The sequence below is a fragment of the Macaca mulatta genome, chromosome 16, assembly GCF_049350105.2.
Source record: "Macaca mulatta isolate MMU2019108-1 chromosome 16, T2T-MMU8v2.0, whole genome shotgun sequence".
Classification (NCBI taxonomy): domain Eukaryota; kingdom Metazoa; phylum Chordata; class Mammalia; order Primates; family Cercopithecidae; genus Macaca; species Macaca mulatta.
Window position 1 is genome coordinate 35,785,846 of NC_133421.1, and position 23,097 is coordinate 35,808,942.

The following is a 23,097-nucleotide window of genomic DNA, read 5'->3' on the forward strand; positions in this document are numbered from 1 at the left end:
TACTGTTTTCCATAATGGTTGAACTAGTATACAATCCCACCAACAGTGTAAAAGTGTTCCTATTTCTCCACATCCTCTCCAGCACCTGTTATTTCCTGACTTTTTAATGATCGCCATTCTAACTGGTGTGAGATGGTATCTCATTGTGGTTTTGATTTGCATTTCTCTGATGGCCAGTGATGATGAGCATTTTTTCATGTGTCTGTTGGCTGTATGCATGTCTTCTTTTGAGAACTGCCTGTTCATATCCTTTGCCCACTTTTTGATGGGGTTGTTTGTTTTTTTCTTGTAAATGTGTTTGAGTTCTTTGTAGGTTCTGGATATTAGCCCTTTGTCAGATGAGTAGATTGCAAAAATTTTCTCCCATTCTGTAGGTTGCCTGTTCACTCTGATGGTAGTTTCTTTTGCTGTGCAGAAGCTCTTTAGTTTAATGAGATCCCATTTGTCAATTTTGGCTTTTGCTGCCGTTGCTTTTGGTGTTTTAGACATGAAGTCTTTGCCCATGCCTATGTCCTGAATGGTACTACCTAGGTTTTCCTCTAGAGTATCTCGACAATTAGGTACCATAATCAATGAATATAATTTGAAGCTCTCAAATTATTTATTTTCAATTCAAGTGAAGACAATTAGGCCACTGCAGTCATTTCCTCATCTGAATCACTTGATTCATCGTTTAGTTCCAATTCCCCTAAATCTTGGTCTACAGTTATAATAGTTTTCCTCTTGCACTTCTTGGGAATTGCATCATTAGTGCCAATTTTTCTCATTTTAATGTTCGGTAATTTCTTCAGATCAAAGTCCCATTCCCTGAACGTTTTCAGATTACTTGCATTTAGGATGTCAGGAATCTCAAGGCCATATCCTTCATACTGCTGTCGCTCCCGCTCCATGGTCTGCTTGATGACGGTCTCCCGGGAACAGTGCCGCCTCCCCTGCCTGTCCCTAATACTGTTATGTAACCCAATCTGCTCCAGCTCACTGCTGAATCGATTCAAGTACCTGTCAATTAGTTGACAAGCATCTTTCTTTGAATATCTGTTCTTTTGGGGATCAAGATGGTTTTGAAACCATTGCAGTTTTTCACCAATAAGGTTGAGACGCAAGGCCTTTTCATTCTTCAATTTTTCCTTTTTTTCTTGTTTGTGGGCCTTTCTCGTAATTTGAGCTGCTTTTCTACTATATGGATGGATGACTTTTTTTTCCCGTTCTGCACTTTTTCCCTTTGGTGCTTTAGGCATGGTGATGTCCTCGTGGCCACGGAGCAGCTCCATACTCTAGACCCAGGTAATCTCACTGACCGCAGAAGCAGCAGCTCACAAGAGCACCCGGGTCGAATCCCACGTGGGGCCTCTTCTTTCTAGTTTTTATCTGAAGATGTTTCCTTTTTCACCATAAGAATCAATGTGCTCCCAAATTTCCCTTTGCAGATTCTACAAAAACAGTGTTTCCAAACTGATGAATGAAAATAAAGTCTTAACTCTACCAGATGAATGCATGCAACACAAAGCAGTTTCTCAGATAGATTCCTTCTAGTTTTTTCCTTTGGTATTCACTTTTTTCAGCTGGCCTCAATGAGTACCCCAATGTCTACTCACAGAATGGACAATGACAGTGTTTCCAAAGTGCTAATTCAAAAGAAAGTTTTAACTCTGTAAGATGAATGCATTCATCACAAAACAGTTTCTCAGAAAGCTTCCTTCTTGTTTTTATCTGAACATGATTCCTTTTTCACCATAGGTCTCAATGTGCTCCCAAATATCCCTTCACACATTCTACAAAAATAGTGTTTCCAAAATACTGAATTAAAAGAAAGATTTAACTCCACGAGATGAATGCACACATCATGAAGCATTTTCTCAGATAGCTTCCTTCTAGTTTTTATCCTGGAATATTCACTTTTTCACCTTTGGCCTCAAGGAGTTCCCAATTGTCCTTTTGCAGAATGGACACAAACAGTGTTTCCAAACTGCTGAATGAAAAGTAAGGTTTAACTCTGTGAGATGAATGAAGACGTCGAAAAGCAGTTTCTCAGAAGGCTTCTTTCTCGTTTTTATCTGAAGGTGATTCCTTTTTCACTGTAGACCTCATTGTGCTCCCAAACATCCCATCGCAGATTCTACAAAAACAATGTTTCCAAACTGCTGAATGAAAAGAAAGGTTTAACTGTATGAGATGAATGCACACATCACAAAACAGTTTCTCAGAAAGTTTCTTTCCAGTTTTTATCTGAAGAGGTTTCCTTTTTCACATTAGTCCTCAATGCACTCCCAAATATAATTTCATAGATTCTACAAAAACAGTGTTACCAAACGTCTGAATGAACACAAAGGTTTAACCCTGTGAGATGAATGCACACATCACAAAGCTGCTTCTCAGATACCTTACTTCTTTTCTTTATAGTGGGATATTCACTTTTTCACCATTGGCCTCAATGAGCTCCCAAATGTCCATTCACACAATGGACATATACAGTGTTTCCAAACTGCTGAATGAAAAGAAAGGATTACCTTCATGAGATGAATGTAAACATCAGAAACCAGTGTCTTTTTTTTTTTTTTTTTTTTTTTTTTTTTGAGAGGGAGTCTTGCTCTGTCACCCAGGCTGGAGTGCAGTGGCCGGATCTCAGCTCACTGCAAGCTCCACCTCCCAGGTTCACGCCATTCTTCTGCCTCAACCTCCCAAGTAGCTGGGACTACAGGGGCCCGCCACCTCACCCGGCTAGTTTTTTGTATTTTTTTAGTAGAGACGGGGTTTCACCGTGTTAGCCAGGATGGTCTCGATCTCCTGACCTCGTGATCCACCCGTCTCGGCCTCCCAAAGTGCTGGGATTACAGGCTTGAGCCACTGCGCCCAGCCAAGAAACCAGTTTCTAAGGAAGCTTCTTTCTGGATTTTATTTGAAGATATTTTATTTACCACTATAGGCCTCAAAGCACTCCCAAATATCTGTTCACAAATTCTACAAAAACCGTGTTTCCAAAGCACTGAATGAAAAGAAAGGTTTAAATCTGTGAGATGAATGCACACATTACAAATGGGTGTCTCAGATAGCTTCCTTCTAGCTTTTATCCTTGGATATTCACTTTTTCGCCATTGACCTCAATGAGCTCTCAAACAACAATTCACAGAATGGGCATAAACACTGTCTCTGAACTGCTGTATCCAGAGGTTTAAATCTGTGAAATGAATGCTCACATCACAAAACAGTATCTGAGAAGGCATCTTTCTACTTTTTATGTGAAGGTGTTTTCTTTTTTACCATAGGCCTCAATGCACTCCCAAATATCTTTTCGCATATCCTACAAAAATAGTTTATCCAAACTGCTGAATCAAAAGAAAATTTTAAATATGTGACATGATTGCATGTATCACAAAGCAGTTTCTCAGAGACCTCCCATCCAGTATTTATCCTGGAATATTCACTTTTCACCATCAGCCTCAATGTGCTCCAAAATGTGCATTCACAGAATGGAGAAAAATAGTATATCCAAACTGCTGAATCCAAAGAAAAGTTTAACTCTGTGAGATAAATGCACATATCACAAAGCAGTTTCTCAGAAAGTCTCTTTCTAGTTTTTATCTGAAGATGATTCCTTTCTCACCATAGGCCTCAGTGCACTCCCAATTATCTTTTCACATATTCTACAAAAACATTTTTTTTAAACTGCTGAATGAAAATAAAGACTTTACTCTGTGAGATGAATGCCCAATCAAAAAGCAGTTTTGCAGATACTTTGCTTCTAGTTTTTATCCTGGACTATTTGCTTTTTCACCTTTGGCCTCATGGGCTCCAAAATGTCTATTTGCAGAATGGAGATAAATAGTGTTTCTAAACTGCTGAATCCAAAGAAAGCTTTAATTCTGTGGGATTAAAAACCACATCATGAATCAGTTTCTCAAAAAGCTTCTTTCTAGTTTTTATCTGAAGATGTCTCCTTTTTCATCATTGGCCTCAAAGCACTCCCAAATATCACAACATAGATACTACAAAAATGGTGATTCCAAACTCCTGAATGAAAAGAAATGTTTAACTCTGTGAAATGAATGCACATATCACAAAGCGGTTTCTCAGATAGCTTCCTTAAAGTTTTTATCCTGCGATATTCCCTTTGTCTCCTTTGATCTCAATGTGCTCCCAAATGTCCATTCGCACAATGGACAAAAACAGGGTTTCCAAACTGCTGAATCCAAAGAAATACCTAACTCTGAGATGAATGTGTATATCACAAAGCAGTTTCTCAGAAAGCTTCTTTCTAGTTTTTATGTGAAGATATTTGCTTTCTCAGCATAGGCCTCAATGCACTCCAAAATATCCCTTCGCAGCTTTTAAAAAACACTGTTTCAAAACTGCTGCATCAAAAGAATGGTTTAACTCTGTGAGATGAATGTAAACATCACAAAGCAATTGATCAGATAGCTTCCTTCTAGTTTTTATCCTGGTATATTTGCTTTTTCGCCATTGGCCCAAATGAGTTTCCATACATCAAATCACAAAATGGACAAAAACAGTGTTTCCAAACGGATGAATGCATAGGAAGCTTTAACTCTATGAGATGAATGTACACATCACAATGTGGTTTCTCAGAAACCCTCTTTCTCGTTTTTATCTGAAGATATATCCTTTTTCACCATAGTACTCAATGCACTCCCAAATATCCCTCCACAGATTCTACAAAAACAATGTTTCCAAAACGTTGAACAAAAAGAAAGAACTTACTCCACAAGATAAATGCTTACATCACAAAGCAGTTTATCAGATTGCTTCCTTGTTGCTTTTAACATGGGATATTCACTTTTTCACTTGTGGACTCAATGAGCTCCAAAATATCCATTTGCAAAATGGACAAAAACAGTTTTTGCAACCTGCTGAATCCAAAGAAATGTTTAACTCTGTGAGATGAATGCACACGTCACAAAGCAGTTTCTCAGAAAGCTTTTTTATAGTTTTTATTTGAAGATATTTCCTTTTTCAACATAGGCCTCAATACGCTCCAAAATATCCCTTCACAGATTCTGTACAAAAAAATCGTTTCCAAACTGCTGAATGAAAACTAAGGTTTAACTCTGTGAGATGAATGCACACGTTACAAAGCAGTTGATCATACAGCTTCCTTCTACGTTTTACTTTGGAATATTTGCTTTTTTACTATTGGCTTCAATGAGATCCCAAATGTCCATTAACAGAATGGACGAAAACTGTATTTCCAAACTGCTGAACCAAAAAAGGCTTTACCTCTGTCAGATGAATGCAAACATCACAAAGCAGTTTGTCTGAAAGCTTTGTTCTGGTTTTCATCTGAAGATATTTTCTTTTTCACCACAGAACTCAATGCACTCCCAATTTTCCCTTCATAGATTCTATAAAAATTGCCGAATGAAAAGAAATGTTAAACTCTGTGAGATGAATGCACACCTCAAAAAGAGGTTTCTCAGATAGTTTCCTTCTAGTTTTTATGCTTGGGTATTCACTTTTTAGCCATTGGCTTCAATGAGCTCCCAAATGTCCCTAAGTTGAATGGACAAATGTCCCTAAGTGGAATGGACACAAACAGTGTTTCAAAACAGCTGAATCCAAAGAAAGCTTTAATTCTGTAGGATGAATGCACACATCGAAAAGTAGCTTCTCAGAAAGCTTCTTTCTATCCTTTATCTGAAGATATTTCCTTTTTCACCATAGGCCTCAATGCACACCAAAATATCCCTTCTCAGGTTCTACCAAAACAGTGTTTCCAAAACACTGAAAGAAAAGAAAGGTTTAACTGTGCAAGATGAAAGCACACATCTCAAAGTGGTTTCTCAGATAGTTTCCTTCTAGTTTTTATCCTTGGTTATTCTCTTTTGCACCATTGACCTCAATGAGTTCCCAAATGTCCACTCACAAACTGGACAAATAGAGTGTTTCCAAACTGCTGAATGCAAAGAACGCTTTAACTCTGTGAGATGAATGCCTGTATCACTAAACAGTTTCTCAGAAAGCTTCTATGTAGTTTTTATCTGAAGATGTATCCTTTTTCACCATAGGCCTCAATGCGCTCCCAAATATCCCTTCACAAATTCTACAAAACAGTGTTTCCATGCTGCTCAATCAAAATGATGTTTTAACTCTGTGAGATGTAGGCACACATCACAAAGCTGTTTCTCAGATAGATTCCTTCTAGGTTTTATCTTGGGAAATTCATTTTTTCGCTTTTAGCCTCAACAAGCTCTCAAATGTCCACTTACGGAATGGACAAAAATAGTGTTTCCAAATTGTCAAATACAAAGAATGGTTCAGCTCTGTGAGATGAATGCACACATAACAAAGCAGTCTCTCAGAAAGCTCTGTTCTTACTTTTATATGAAGATGTTTTGTTTTCAAAAAAGCCCTCATGTGCTCCCAAATATCCCTTCGAAGAGTCTACAAAAACAGTGTTTCAAAACTGCTGAATGAAAAGAAAGGTTCAACTCTGTGAGATGAATGAAAACATCACAAAGTGGTTTCTCAGTTAACTGCCTTGCAGTTTTTATCCTGGTATATTCACTTTTTTGCCATTGGCCTCAGTGAGTTTCCTAATGTCCAATCACAGAATGGACAAAACACTGTTTCCAAACTGCTGAATCCAAAGAATGGAATAATTCTGTGAGATGAGGGGACATATCACAAAGCAGTTTCTCAGAAATCTTCTTTCTTGTTTTCATCTAAAGATGTTTCCTTTTTCACCATAAGCCTCAATACCCTCCCAAATATCCCTTCACAGATTCTACAAAAGCAGTGTTTTGAAGTTGCTGAATGAAAGGAAAGTTTTAACTCTGAGAGATGAATTCACGTATCACAAAGTGGTTTCTTATATTGCTTCCTTCTAGTTTTTATCCTGTGATATTTGCTTTTTTGCCTTTGGCCTCAATGATCTCCCAAATGGATGGACAAGAATGTTTACAAAGTACTGATCCCAAAGAAATGTTTAACTCTGTGAGATGAATGCATACATAACAAATCAATTTCTCAGAACATTTCTTTCTTGTTTTTATCTGAAGATGTTTCCTTTTTTACCATAGGACTCAATTTGCTCCAAAATATCCCTCCATAGGCACTACAATAACAGTGTTTCCAAACTGCTGAATGAAAAGAAAGGTTTAACTCTGTGAGATAAATATACACATTTCAAAGCTGTTTCACAAATAGCTTCCTTGTAGTTTTTATCCTGGGATATTCTCTTTTTCACCATTAGCCATAATGAGCTCCAAAATGTCCATTCGAATAATGGACAAAAACTGAGTTTCTAAACTGTTCAATCCGAAGAAAATTTTAACTCTGTGAGATGAATGCATATGTCACAAATCTGTTTCTCAGAAAACTTCTTTCTTGTTTTTATCTGAAGATATTTCCTTTTTTCCCTTAGGCCTCTATGTGCTCCCAAATATCCTTTCACAGATACTACAAAAACAGTGTTTCCAAACTGCCCAATAAAAAGAAGGGTTTAAATCTGTGAAATGAATGCACATATCCTGAAGTTTTTTCAAAGATACCTTATGTCAGGCTGGAGCAAGATGGCCGAATACGAAGAGCTCCAGTCTCCAGCTCCCAGCGTGAGCGACACAGAAGACAGGTGATTTCTGCATTTTCAACTGAGGTACTGGGTTCATCTCACTAGGGAGTGCAGGATAATCGGTGCTGGTCAGCTGCTGCAGCCCGACCAGAGAGAGCTGAAGCAGAGCGAGGCATCACTTCACCTGGGAAGTGCAAGGGGAAAGGAAATCCCTTTTCTTAGCCAGGGGAACTGAGACACAACACCTGGAAAATCGGGTAACTCCCACCCCAATACTGCACTTTACCAAAGGTCTTAGCAAACAGGCACACCAGGAGATTATATCCCACACCTGGCTGGGAGGGTCCCACACCCACGGAGCCTCACTCATTGCTAGCACAGCAGTATGCAATCTAACGGCAAGGCAGCAGCGAGGTTGGGGGAGGGGCACCTGCCATGCTGAGGCTTAAGTAGGTAAACAAAGCTGCTGGGAAGCTTGAATTGGGTGGAGCTCACAGCAGCTCAAGGAAACCTGCCTGTCTCTGTAGACTCCACCTCTGGGGACAGGGCACAGCTAAACAACAACAACAACAACAAAAAGCAGCAGAAACCTCTGCAGATGCAAACGACTCTGTCTGACAGCTTTGAAGAGAGCAGTAGATCTACCAACACGGAGGTTCAGATCTGAGAATGGACAGACTGCCTGCTCAAGTGGGTCCCTGACCCCTGAGTAGCCTTACTGGGAGACATCCCCCAATAGGGGCAGACCGACACCCCACACCTCACATGGTGGAGTACACCCCTGAGAGGAAGCTTCCAAAGCAAGAATCAGACAGATACACTCGCTGTTCAGCAATATTCTATCTTCTGCAGCCTCTGCTGCTAACATCCAGGCAAACAGGGTCTGGAGTGGAACTCAGGCAATCTCCAACAGACGTACAGCTGAGGGTCTGACTCTTAGAAGGAAAACTAACAAACAGGAAGGACACCCACACCAAAACCCCATCAGTATGTCACCATCATCAAAGACCAGAGGCAGATAAAAACACAAAGATGGGGAAAAAGCAGGGCAGAAAAGCTGGAAATTCAAAAAATAAGGGCACATCTCCCCCTGCAAAGGAACACAGCTCATCGCCAGCAACGGATCAAAGCTGGATGGAGAATGACTTTAACGAGATAAGAGAAGAAGGCTTCAGTCCATCAAACTTCTCAGAGCTAAAGGAGGGATTATGTACCCAGTGCACAGAAACTAAAAATCTTGAAAATAGAGTGGAAGAATTGATAACCAGAATAATTAATGCAGAGAAGGCCATAAACGAACTGACAGAGATGAAAACCATGACACGAGAAATACATGACAAATGCACAAGCTTCAGTAACTGACTCGATCAACTGGAAGAAAGAGTATCAGCGATTGAGGATCAAATGAATGAAATGAAGCGAGAAGAGAAATCTAAAGAAAAAAGAAGAAAAAGAAATGAACAAAGCCTGCAAGAAGTATGGGATTATGTAAAAAGACCAAATCTACATCTGATTGGGGTGCCTGAAAGTGAGAGGGAAAATGGAATTAAGTTGGAAACCACTCTTCAGGATATCATCCAAGAGAACTTCCCCACCTAGTAGGCCAGGCCAACATTCAAATTCAAGAAATACAGAGAACACCGCAAAGATACTCCTCGAGAAGAGCAACTCCAAGAAACATAATTACCAGATTCACCAAAGTTGAAATGAAGGAAAAAACCTTAAGGGAAGCCAGAGAAAGAGGTCGGGTTACCCACAAAGGGAAGCCCATCAGACTAACAGCAGATCTCTCGGCAGAAACTCTACAAGCCAGAAGAGAGTGGGGGCCAATATTCAACATTCTTCAAGAAAACAATTTTAAACCCAGAATTTCATATCCAGCCAAACTAAGTTTCATAAGTGAAGGAGAAATAAAATCCTTTACAGATAAGCAAATGTTTACAGATTTTGTAACCACCAGGCCTGCCTTACAAGAGACCCTGAAGGAAGCACTAAACATGGAAAGGAACAACCGGTACAAGCCAGTGCAAAAACATGCCAAAATGTAAAGACCATCGACGCTAGGAAGAAACTGCATCAACTTACGAGCAAAATAACCAGTAAATATCATAATGGCCAGATCAGGTTCACACATAAAAACATTAACCTTAAATGTAAATGGACTAAATGCTCCAATTAAAAGACATAGACTGGCAAACTGGATAAACAGTCAAGATTATCCATTTCCTGTATTCAGGAGACCCGTCTCACATGCAGAGACATAATAGGCTCAAAATAAAGGGATGGAGGAAGATCTACCAAGCAAATGGAGAACAAAAAAAAAGCATGGGTTGCAATACTAGTCTCTGATTAAACAGATTTTAAACCATAAAAGATAAAAAGAGACAAAGCAGGCCATTACATAATAGTAAAGGGATCAATTCAACAGGAAGGTAAAGCAAGTCCTTAGAGACTTACAAAGAGACTTAGACTTCCATACAATAATAATGGGAGACTTCAACACCCCACTGTCAACATTAGACAGATCAACAAGACAGAAAGTGAACAAGCATATCCAGGAATTGAACTCATCTCTGCAGCAAGCAGACCTACTAGGCTTCTACAGAACTCTCCACCCCAAATCAACAGAACATACATTCTTCTCAGCACCACATCACACTTATTCCAAAATTGACCACATAATTGGAAGTAAAGCACTCCTCAGCAAATGTACAAGAACAGAAATTATAACAAACTGTCTCTCAGACCACAGTGCAATCAAACTAGAACTCAGGACTAAGAAACTCAATCAAAACCGCTCAACTACATGGAAACTGAATAACCTGCTCCTGAATGACTACTGGGTACATAACAAAATGAAGGCAGAAATAAAGATGTTCTTTGAACCAATGAGAACAAAGACACAACATACCAGAATCTCTGGGACACACTTAAAGCAATGTGTAGAGGGAAATTTATAGCACTAAATGCCCACAAGAGGAAGCAGGAAAGATCTAAAATTGACACTCTAACATCACAATTAAAAGAACTAGAGAAGCAAGAGCAAACACATTCGAAAGCCAGCAGAAGGCAAGAAATAACTAAGATCAGAGCAGAACTGAAGGAGATAGAGACACGAAAAAATCCTACAAAAAGTCAATGAATCCAGGAGTTGGTTTTTTGAAAAGATCTACAAAATTGGTAGACCGCTAGCAAGACCAATACAGAAGAAAAGAGAGAAGAATCAAATAGACGCAATAAAAAATGATAAAGGGGATATAACCACCAACCCTACAGAAATACAAACTACCATCAGAGAATACTATAAACACCTCTATGCAAATAAACTAGAAAATCTAGAAGAAATGGATACTTTCCTGGACACTTATACCCTCCTAAGACTAAACCAGGAAGAAGCTGAATCCCTGAATAGATCAATAGCAGGCTCTGAAATTGAGGCAACAATTAATAGCCTACCAACCAAAAAAAGTCCAGAACTAGGTGGATTCACAGCCAAATTCTACTAGAGGTACAAGGAGGAGCTGGTACCATTACTTCTGAAACTATTCCAATCAATAGAAAAAGGGGAAATCCTCCCTAACTCATTTTCTGAGGCCAACATCATCCTGATACCAAAGCCTGGCAGAGATACACCAAAAAACAAGAGAATTTTAGACCAATATCCCTGATGAACATTGATGCAAAAATCCTCAATAAAATACTGGCAACCCGAATCCAGCAGCACATCCAAAAGCTTATCCACCATGATCAAGTGGGCTTCATCCCTGGGATGCAAGGCTGGTTGAACATACACAAATCAATAAACTTAATCCAGCATGTAAACAGAACCAAAGACAAAAACCACATGATTATCTCAATAGATGCAGAAAAGGCCTTTCACAAAATTCAACAGCCCTGCATGCTAAAAACGCTCAATGAATTCCGTATTGATGGAATGTATCTCAAAATACTAAGAGCTATTTATGACAAACCCACAGTCAATATCATACTGAATGGGCAAAAACTTGAAAAATTCCCTTTGAAAACTGGCACAAGGCAGGGATGCCTTCTCTCATCACTCCTATTCAACATAGTGTTGAAAGTTCTGGCTACGGCAATCAGGCAAGAGAAAGAAATAAAGGGTATTCAGTTAGGAAAACAAGAAGTCTAATTGTCCCTGTTTGCAGATGACATGATTGTATATTTAGAAACCCCATTGTCTCAGCCCCAAATCTCCTTAAGCTGATAAGCAACTTCAGCAAAGTCTCAGGTTACAAAATTAATGTGCAAAAATCACAAGCATTCTTATACACCAGTAACAGACAAACAGAGAGCAAAATCATGAATGAACTTCTATTCACAATTGCTTCAAAGAGAATGAAATACCTAGGAATCCAACTTACAAGGGATGTAAAGGACCTCTTCAAGGAGAACTACAAACCACTGCTCAGTGAAATAAAAGAGGACACAAAGAAATGGAAGAACATACCATGCTCATGGATAGGAATAATCAACATCGTGAAAATGGCTCTACTGCCCAAGGTAATTTATAGATTCAATGCCATCCCCATCAAGCTACCAATGAGTTTCTTCACAGAATTGGAAAAAACTGCTTTGAAGTTCATATGGAGTCAAAAAAGAGCCCGCATTGCCAAGAGAGTCCTAAGTCAAAAGAAGACAGCTGGAGGCATCACACTACCTGACTTCAAACTATACTACAAGGTTACAGTAACCAAAACAGCATGGAACTGGTACCAAAACAGAGATATAGACCAATGGAACAGAACAGAGTCCTCAGAAATAATACCACACATCTACAGCCATCTGATCTTTGACAAACATGACAAAACCAAGAAATGGGGAAAGGATTCCCTATTTAATAAATGATGCTGGGAAAATTGGCTAGCCATAAGTAGAAAGCTGAAACTGGATCCTTTCCTTACTCGTTATATGAAAATTAATTCAAGATGGATTAGAGACTTAAATGTTAGACATAAAACCATAAAAACGCTAGAAGAAAACCTAGGTAATACCATTCAGGACATAGGCATAGGCAAGGACTTCATGTCTAAAACACCAAAAGCAACGGCAACAAAAGCCAAAATTGACAAATGGGATCTAATTAAACTAAAGAGCTTCTGCACAGCAAAAGAAACTACCATCCGAGTGAACAGGCAACCTACAGAATGGGAGAAAATTTTTACGATCTACTCATCTGACAAAGGGCTAATATCCCGAACCTACAAAGAACTCAAACACATTTACAAGAAAAAAACAAACAACCCCATCAAAAAGTGGGCAAAGGATATGAACAGACAGTTCTCAAAAGAAGACATGCATACAGCCAACAGACACATGAAAAAATGCTCATCATCACTGTCCATCAGAGAATTGCAAATCAAAACCACAATGAGATACCATCTCACACCAGTTAGAATGGCAATCATTAAAAAGTCAGGAAACAACAGGTGCTGGAGAGGATGTGGAGAAATAGGAACACTTTTACACTGCTGGTGGAACTGTAAACTAGTTCAACCATTATGGAAAACAGTATGGCGATTCCTCAAGGATCTAGAACTAGAAGTACCATATGACCCAACCATCCCATTACTGGGGATATACTCAAAGGATTATAAATCATGCTGCTATAAGGACACATGCACATGTATATTTATTGTAGCACTATTCACAATAGCAAAGACTTGGAATCAACCCAAATGTCCATCAGTGACAGACTGGATTAAGAAAATGTGGCACATATACACCATGGAATACTATGCAACCATAAAAAGGATGAGTTTGAGTCCTTTGTAGGGACATGGATGCAGCTGGAAACGATCTTTCTCAGCTAACTATTGCAAGAACAGAAAACTAAACACCACATGTTCTCACTCATAGGTGGGAACTGAACAATGAGATCACTTGGACTCGGGAAGGGGAACATCACACACCGGGGCCTATCACGAGGAGGGGAAGGGGGGGAAGAATTGCATTGGGAGTTATAACTGATGTAAATGCTGAGTAGATGGGTGCTGACGAGTTGATAGGTCCAGCACACCAACATGGCACAAGTATACATATGTAACAAACTTGCACGTAATGCACATGTACCCTAGAACTTAAAGTATAATAATAATAATAGGGGGGCGGAGCAAGGTGGCCGAATAGGAACAGCTCCAGTCTCCAACTCCCAGTGCGAGCGACACAGAAGACCGGTGATTTCTGCATTTTCAACTGAGGTACTGGGTTCATCTCTCTGGGGAATGCCGGACGATCGGTGCTGGTCAGCTGCTGCAGCCCGACCAGTGAGAGCTGAAGCAACGCGAGGCATCACCTCACCTGGGAAGCGCAAGGGGGAAGGGAATCCCTTTTCCGAGCCAGGGGAACTGAGACACACAACACCTGGAAAATCGGGTAACTCCCACCCCAATACTGCGCTTTAAGCAAACAGGCACACAAGGAGATCATATCCCACACCTGGCCGGGAGGGTCCCACGCCCATGGAGCCTCCCTCATTGCTAGCACAGCAGTCTGCGATATCGCGGCAAGGCAGCGGCGAGGCTGGGGGAGGGGCACCAGCCATTGCTGAGGCTTAAGTAGGTAAACAAAGCTGCTGGGAAGCTCGAACTGGCTGGAGCTCACAGCAGCTCAAGGAAACCTGCCTGTCTCTGTAGACTCCACCTCTGGGGACAGGGCACAGTAAACAATAACAAAAACAGCAGAAACCTCTGCAGATGCAAACGACTCTGTCTGACAGCTTTGAAGAGAGTAGTGGATCTCCCAACATGCAGGTTGAGATCTGACAAGGGACAGACTGCCTGCTCAAGTGGGTCCCTGACCCCTGAGTAGCCTAACTGGGAGACATCCCCCACTAGGGGCAGTCTGACACCCCACACCTCACAGGGTGGAGTACACCCCTGAGAGGAAGCCTCCAAAGCAAGAATCAGACAGGTACACTCGCTGTTCAGAAATATTCTATCTTCTGCAGCCTCTGCTGCTGACACCCAGGCAAACAGGGTCTGGAGTGGACCTCAAGCAATCTCCAACAGACTTACAGCTGAAGGTCCTGACTGTTAGAAGGAAAACTATCAAACAGGAAGGACACCCACACCAACACCCCATCAGTACGTCACCATCATCATCAAAGACCAGTGGCAGATAAAACCACAAAGATGGGGAAAAAGCAGGGCAGAAAAGCTGGAAATTCAAAAAATAAGAGCGCATCTCCCCCGGGAAAGGAGTGCAGCTCATCGCCAACAACGGATCAAAGCTTGACGGAGAATGACTTTGACGAGATGAGAGAAGAAGGCTTCAGTCCATCAAACTTCTCAGAGCTAAAGGAGGAATTATGTACCCAGTGCAAAGAAACTAAAAATCTTGAAAAAAAAGTGGAAGAATTGATGGCTAGAGTAATTAATGCAGAGAAGGTCATAAACAAAATGAAAGAGATGAAACCCATGACACGAGAAATACGTGACAAATGCACAAGCTTCAGTAACCGACTCGATCAACTGGAAGAAAGAGTATCAGCGATTGAGGATCAAATGAACAAAATGAAGCGAGAAGAGAAACCAAAAGAAAAAAGAAGAAAAAGAAATGAACAAAGCCTGCAAGAAGTATGGGATTATGTAAAAAGACCAAATCTACGTCTGATTGGGGTGCCTGAAAGTCACAGGGAAAATGGAACCAAGTTGGAAAACACTCTTCAGGATATCATCCAGGAGAACTTCCCCAACCTAGTAGGGCAGGCCAACATTCAAATCCAGGAAATACAGAGAATGCCACAAAGATACTCCTCGAGAAGAGCAACTCCAAGACACATAACTGCCAGATTCACCAAAGTTGAAATGAAGGAAAAAATCTTAAGGACAGCCAGAGAAAAAGGTCGGGTTACCCACAAAGGGAAGCCCATCAGACTAACAGCAGATCTCTCGGCAGAAACTCTACAAGCCAGAAGAGAGTGGGGGCCAATATTCAATATTCTTAAAGAAAAGAATTTTCAACCCAGAATTTCATATCCAATCAAACTAAGTTTCACAAGTGAAAGAGAAATAAAATCCTTTACAGATAAGCAAACGCTTAGAGATTTTGTCACCACTAGGCCTGCCTTACAAGAGACCCTGAAGGAAGCACTCAACATGGAAAGGAACAACCGGTACCAGCCATTGCAAAAACATGCCAAAATGTAAAGACCATCGAGGCTAGGAAGAAACTGCATCAACTAACGAGCAAAATAACCAGTTAATATCATAATGGCAGGATCAAGTTCACACATAACAATATTAACCTTAAATGTAAATGGACTAAATGCTCCAATTAAAAGACACAGATTGGCAAACTGGATAAAGAGTCAAGACCCATCAGTCTGCTGTATTCAGGAGACCCATCTCACACGCAGAGACATACATAGGCTCAAAATAAAGGGATGGAGGAAGATCTACCAAGCAAATGGAGAACAAAAAAAAGCAGGGGTTGCAATACTAGTCTCTGACAAAACAGACTTTAAACCATCAAAGATCAAAAGAGACAAAGAAGGCCATTACATAATGGTAAAAGGATCAATACAACAGGAAGAGCTAACTATCCTAAATATATATGCACCCAATACAGGAGCACCCAGATTCATAAAGCAAGTCCTTAGAGACTTACAAAGAGACTTAGACTCCCATACAATAATAATTGGAGACTTCAACACTCCACTGTCAACATTAGACAGATCAACAAGACAGAAAGTGAACAAGGATATCCAGGAATTGAACTCATCTCTGCAGCAAGCAGACCTAATAGACATCTATAGAACTCTCCACCCCTAATCAACAGAATATACATTCTTCTCAGCACCACATAGCACTTATTCGAAAATTGACCACATAATTGGAAGTAAAGCACTCCTCAGCAAATGTACAAGAACAGAAATTATAACAAACTGTCTCTCAGACCACAGTGCAATCAAACTAGAACTCAGGACTAAGAAACTCAATCAAAACCGCTCAACTACATGGAAACTGAACAACTTCTTCCTGAATGACTACTGGGTACATAACGAAATGAAGGCACAAATAAAGATGTTCTTTGAAACCAATAAGAACAAAGATACAACATACCAGAATCTCTGGGACACAATTAAAGCAGTGTGTAGAGGGAAATTTATAGCACTAAATGCCCACAAGAGAAAGCAGGAAAGATCTAAAATTGACACTCTAACAGCACAATTAAAAGAACTAGAGAAGCAAGAGCAAACGCATTCAAAAGCTAGCAGAAGGCAAGAAATAACTAAGATCAGAGCAGACCTGAAGGAGATAGAGACACAAAAAAGCCTCCAAAAAAATCAATGAATCCAGGAGTTGGTGTTTTGAAAAGATCAACAAAATTGACAGACCGCTAGCAAGACTAATAAAGAAGAAAAGAGAGAAGAATCAAATAGACGCAATAAAAAATGATAAAGGGGATATCACCACCGACCCCACAGAAATACAAACTACCATCAGAGAATACTATAAACACCTCTATGCAAATAAACTGGAAAATCTAGAAGAAATGGATAATTTCCTGGACACTTACACTCTTCCAAGACTAAAACAGGAAGAATTTGAATCGCTGAATAGACCAATAGCAGGCTCTGAAATTGAGGCAATAATTAATAGCCTACCAACCAAAAAAAGTCCAGGACCAGATGGATTCACAGCTGAATTCTACCAGAGGTACAAGGAGGAGCTGGTACCATTCCTTCTGAAACTATTCCAATCAATAGAAAAAGAGGGAATCCTCCCTAACTCATTTTCTGAGGCCAACATCATCCTGATACCAAAGCCTGGCATAGACACAACAAAAAAAGAGAATTTTAGACCAATATCCCTGAAGAACATCGATGCAAAAATCCTCAATAAAATACTGGCAAACCGGATTCAGCAGCACATCCAAAAGCTTATCCACCATGATCAAGTGGGCTTCATCCCTGGGATGCAAGGCTGGTTCAACATACGCAAATCAATAAACATAATCCAGCATATAAACAGAACCAAAGACAAGAACCACATGATTATCTCAATAGATGCAGAAAAGGCATTTGACAAAATTCAACAGCCCTTCATGCTAAAAACGCTCAATAAATACGGTATTGATGGAACGTACCTCAAAATAATAAGAGCTATTTATGACAAACCCACAGCCAATATCATACTGAATGGGCAAAAACTGGAAAAATTCCCTTTGAAAACTGGCACAAGACAGGGATGCCCTCTCTCACCACTCCTATTCAACATAGTGTTGGAAGTTCTGGCTAAGGCAATCAGGCAAGAAAAAGAAATAAAGGGTATTCAGTTAGGAAAAGAAGAAGTCAAATTGTCCCTCTTTGCAGATGACATGATTGTATATTTAGAAAATCCCATTGTCTCAGCCCAAAATCCTCTTAAGCTGATAAGCAACTTCAGAAATGTCTCAGGATACAAAATTAATGTGCAAAAATCACAAGCATTCGTATACACCAGTAGCAAACAAACAGAGAGCCAAATCATGAATGAACTTCCATTCACAATTGCTTCAAAGAGAATAAAATACCTAGGAATCCAACTTACAAGGGATGTAAAGGACCTCTTCAAAGAGAACTACAAACCACTGCTCAGTGAAATAAAAGAGGACACAAACAAATGGAAGAACATACCATGCTCATGGATAGGAATAATCAATATTGTGAAAATGGCCATACTGCCCAAGGTAATTTATAGATTCAATGCCATCCCCATCAAGCTACCAATGAATTTCTTCACAGAATTGGAAAAAACTGCTTTAAAGTTCATATGGAACCAAAAAAGACCCTGCATCTCCAAGACAATCCTAAGTCAAAAGAACAAAGCTGGAGGCATCACGCTACCTGACTTCAAACTATACTACAAGGCTACAGTAACCAAAACAGTATGGTACTGGTACCAAAACAGAGATATAGACCAATGGAACAGAACAGAGTCCTCAGAAATAATACCACACATCTACAGCCATCTGATCTTTGACAAACCTGAGAGAAACAAGAAATGGGGAAATGATTCCCTATTTAATAAATGGTGCTGGGAAAATTGGCTAGCCATAAGTAGAAAGCTGAAACTGGATCCTTTCCTTACTCCTTATACAAAAATTAATTCAAGATGGATTAGAGACTTAAATGTTAGACCTAATACCATAAAAACCCTAGAGGAAAACCTAGGTAGTACCATTCAGGACATAGGCATGGGCAAAGTCTTCATGTCTAAGACACCAAAAGGAACGGCAGCAAAAGCCAAAATTGACAAATGGGATCTCATTAAACTAAAGAGCTTCTGCACAGCAAAAGAAACTACCATCCGAGTGAACAGGCAACCTACAGAATGGGAGAAAATTTTTGCAATCTACTCATCAGACAAAGGGCTAATATCCAGAACCTACAAAGAACTCAAACACATTTACAAGAAAAAAACAAACAACCCCATCAAAAAGTGGGCAAAGGATATGAACAGACATTTCTCAAAAGAGGACATTCATACAGCCAACAGACACATGAAAAAATGCTCATCATCACTGTCCATCAGAGAATTGCAAATCAAAACCACAATGAGATACCATCTCACACCAGTTAGAATGGCAATCATTAAAAAATCAGGAAACAACAGGTGCTGGAGAGGATGTGGAGAAATAGGAACACTTTTACACTGTTGGTGGGATTGTAAACTAGTTCAACCATTATGGAAAACAGTATGGCGATTCCTCAAGGATCTAGAACTAGATGTACCATATGACCCAGCCATCCCATTACTGGGTATATACCCAAAGGATTATAAATCATGCTGCTATAAAGACACATGCACACGTATGTTTATTGCAGCACTATTCACAATAGCAAAGATTTGGAATCAACCCAAATGTCCATCAGTGACAGACTGGATTAAGAAAATGTGGCACATATACACCATGGAATACTATGCAGCCATAAAAAAGGATGAGTTTGTATCCTTTGTAGGGACATGGATGCAGCTGGAAACCATCATTCTTAGCAAACTATCACAAAAACAGAAAACCAAACACCGCATGTTCTCACTCATAGGTGGGAACTGAACAATGAGATCACTTGGACTCGGGAAGGGGAACATCACACACCGGGGCCTATCCTGGGGAGGGGGTAGGGGGGAGGGCGGAGGTATTACATTGGGAGTTATACCTGTTGTAAATGACGAGTTGTTGGGTGCTGACGAGTTGATGGGTGCAGCACAGCAACATGGCACAAGTATACATATGTAACAAACCTGCACGTTATACACATGTACCCTAGAACTTAAAGTATAATAATAATTAAAAAAAATAAAATAAAATAAAAAAATAATAAAAAAATAAAATAAATAAAATAAAAAAACTTGAAACATGCTGTCTGTGAAAAGGTTTTGTGATGCATGAATTCATCTCACAGAGTTAAAGTTTTTCTGATTCAGCAGGATGGAAACAGTCTTCACAAAATCTACGAATGGGAGGTTGGAAACACCCTTTTTATGGAATCTACAAAGGGACATTTTGGAGGCCACTGAGGCCTCTAGTGTAAAACCAAATATCCTGCAATTAAAACTAGAAACAAACTATTGGTAAAAATTCTTGGCAATGCATGGATTCATTTTACAGAGTTAAATCGCAGTTTTTATTCAGCAGGTTTGAAACACTCTTTTTGTAGAATCTGTGAAGGGACATTTTGGAACCCATTGAGGCCTACAGTGGAAAACTGAATATTCCTTGATAAAAACTAGAAACAAGTAATGTGTGAAAATGCTTCGCAATGTGTGGATTCATCTCACAGAGTTTAATCTTTGTTTTGTTTCAGTAAGTCGGAAACACTCTTTTGTAAAATCTACAAAGAAATATTTTGGAGTCCATTGAGGCCTATAGTGAAAAACAGAATATTTCGCCATGAAAATTAGAAACAAAGTATCTGTAAAAATGTTTTGTGATGTGAAGATTTATCTCACACAGTTAAACGTTTGTATTGATTCAGCTGGCTGGCAACACTCTTTTTGTAAAATCTACGACAAAACATTTCAGAGACCATTGAGGTCTACGGAGAAAGATTGAATATCCCTTGATTAAAACTAGAAACAAGCTATCCGTTGAAATGCTTTGTGATGTTTGTATTTATTTTACAGAGTGAAGCATTTATTTGGATTAAGTAGGTTGGAAACACTCTTTTTGGAGAATCTACAAATTGACATTTCAGAGTCCAATGAAGCCTACAGTGAGAAACCAATCATTCTGCAATAAAACCTAGAAACAAGCGATCTGTGAACTTGCTTTGAGATCTATGGGTTCTTCTCACAGGAGTAAGCCATTGTGTTGATTCAGCAGGTAGGAAACACTATTCTTCTAGAATCTAAGAAGGGACACTTCGGAGCCGATTTAGGCCTATAGTGAAAAACAGCATATTCCGTGATAAAAACTGGAAACAAGCTATCTGTCCAAATGCTGTGCAATGTGTGCATTCATCTCAAAGAGTTATACCTTTGTTTTGATTCAGCAGGCTGGAAATACTCTTTCAGTAGAATCTACAAAGGAACAGTTTGGAGCCTATTTAGGCCTATAGTCAAAATACCGAATATGCTGCAATGAAAACTAGTAAAAAGTTATCTGTGAAAATACTTTAAGATGTGTGGATTTATTTCACAGAGCTAAATCTTTGCTTTGATTCAGCAGGATGGAAACACTCTTTTTGTAGAAACTACAAAGGGAAATTTCAAAGTCATTGAGGCCTACCGTGAAAACCCAAATATCCTGTGACAAAAACTAGAAACAAGCTATCTGTAAAAATACTTTGTGATGTGTGGATTCACCTCACAGAATTAATAAACCTTTGTTTCTATTAAAAAGGTTGAAAATACTCTTTTAGTAAAATCTACTAAGTACAGGATGGAAACACTTTGTTTTTAGAAACTACAAAGGAACTTTTCAGAGCCAAAAGAGACCTATAGTTAAAAACTGAATATCCCATAATAAAAACTGGAAACAAGCTATCTGTAAAAATACCTTGCAACATGTGCATTCATCTCCCCATGTTTAACTTTTGTTTTGATTCAGGAGGTTTTAAGCACTTTTTTTTTTTTTTTTTGTAGAATATAGAAAGGGACATTTCAAAGCACATTGAGGCCTATAGTGAAAAAAAGTATCCCACAATAAAAATTAGAAACAGATTGGTGGGCGGAGCAAGATGGCCAAATAGGAACAGCTCCAGTCTCCAGCTCCCAGCGCAAGCGACACAGAAGACAGGTGATTTCTGCATTATCAACTGAGGTACTGGGTTCATCTCACTGGGGAGTGCTGGACAATCGGTGCTGGTCAGCTGTTGCAGCCCAACCAGCGAGAGCTTAAGCAGGGCGAGGCATCACCTCACCTGGGAAGTGCAAGGGGGAAGGGAATCCCTTTTCCTAGCCAGGGGAACTGAGACACACAACACCTGGAAAATCAGGTAACTCCCACCCCAATACTGCGCTTTAAGCAGGGATGCCCTCTCTCACCACTCCTATTCAACATAGTGTTGGAAGTTCTGGCTAGGGCAATCAGGCAAGAGAAAGAAATAAAGGGTATTCAGTTAGGAAAACAAGAAGTCTAATTGTCCCTGTTTGCAGATGACATGATTGTATATTTAGAAAACCCCATTGTCTCAGCCCAAAATCTCCTTAAGCTGATAAGCAACTTCAGCAAAGTCTCAGGATACAAAATTAATGTGCAAAAATCACAAGCATTCTTATACACCAGTAACAGACAAACAGCCAAATCATGAATGAACTTCCATTCACAACTGCTTCAAAGAGAATAAAATACCTAGGAATCCAACTTACAAGGGATGTAAAGGACCTCTTCAAGGAGAACTACAAACCACTGCTCAGTAAAATAAAAGAGGACACAAACAAATGGAAGAACATACCATACTCATGGATAGGAAGAATCAATATCGTGAAAATGGCCATACTGCCCAAGGTTATTTATAGATTCAATGCCATCCCCATCAAGCTACCAATGAGTTTCTTCACAGAATTGGAAAAAAACTGCTTTAAAGTTCATATGGAACCAAAAAAGACCCCGCATCTCCAAGACAATCCTAAGTCAAAAGAACAAAGCTGGAGGCATCACGCTACCTGACTTCAAACTATACTACAAGGCTACAGTAACCAAAACAGTATGGTACTGGTACCAAAACAGAGATATAGACCAATGGAACAGAACAGAGTCCTCAGAAATAATACCACACATCTACAGCCATCTGATCTTTGATAAACCTGAGAGAAACAAGAAATGGGGGAAAGGATTCCCTATTTAATAAATGGTGCTGGGATAATTGGCTAGCCATAAGTAGAAAGCTGAAACTGGATCCTTTCCTTACTCCTTATACAAGAATTAATTCAAGATGGATTAGAGACTTAAATGTTAGACCTAATACCATAAAAACCCTAGAAGAAAACCTAGGTAATACCATTCAGGACATAGGCATGGGCAAGGACTTCATGTCTAAAACACCAAAAGCAATGGCAACAAAGGCCAAAATTGACAAATGGGATCTCATTAAACTAAAGAGCTTCTGCACAGGAAAAGAAACT

General features: G+C 39.6%; 1 pseudogene across 2 annotated transcripts in view; it reads right to left on the bottom strand.

The window, feature by feature from the left end:
* Nucleotides 1–274: 274 nt before the first annotated feature.
* LOC106996333 (translation machinery-associated protein 16 pseudogene) overlaps nucleotides 275–23,097 on the bottom strand; it is a 38,730-nt pseudogene continuing 15,907 nt past the window's right edge. The window contains exon 2 of one of the 2 annotated variants that reach the window (XR_013406189.1): nucleotides 275–2,141. The product of XR_013406189.1 is annotated as a translation machinery-associated protein 16 pseudogene, transcript variant X1 (transcript). The remainder of the gene's footprint in view (nucleotides 2,142–23,097) is intronic. The other variant, XR_013406190.1, reaches the window with a different exon arrangement.